We start from the raw sequence: 609 nt of genomic DNA on the forward strand, positions 1-609 counted from the left end.
ATATATGGACAGCTGCATTGCTAAACTGTGGTTCAGGTATTTTCACTCCTTCAGGGCTGAATCTTTTTACGATGGCCATAGAGGGTGGGGCAAGTAAGAATATGCACTAGAGTATCTTTGCATATACTGTGGTTGAACTCTTGTGATGATATTCTCTAATGGTGAACATTGAGGGGTTTTGCTTTCAAGAGAAGTGCAGAGCGACAATGGGGATATAGGACCTCTTATTCTCTCTCTCTCTCTCTCTCTCTGTGGTATTTTAAAGTTTTCATGGTAACTCTGCTGAACTGGAATGATTTCTATGTTTGCCTGTGTTTTGTATTTACGTTGGGTATTGCTGGAATAATCCTGATTGGGATTTGTACCTCATGTTACATTCTTCACATTTGAGGGGATGAATAGTCTCATTAAGGACTGATAATGGTACTGTTCTTGGTTTTGTTTTGTTTTTTTTGTTTTTTACGTGGGCTTGGTCTGGTGGTGTATTGTTCTTTTTGTGGTGTGTTCTCTTCTCTTTCTTTCTTTGTGAGTATCTTTATTGACTGTTTGTTTTTACTATGAATTTCTCTTCTTCTGTGGTTCTTTGGATAGTTCATTATACCCCAAGAA

This window comes from Trypanosoma theileri (genome assembly GCF_002087225.1).
Source record: "Trypanosoma theileri isolate Edinburgh chromosome Unknown TM35_Tth_45_V1, whole genome shotgun sequence".
Classification (NCBI taxonomy): Eukaryota; Euglenozoa; class Kinetoplastea; order Trypanosomatida; family Trypanosomatidae; genus Trypanosoma; species Trypanosoma theileri.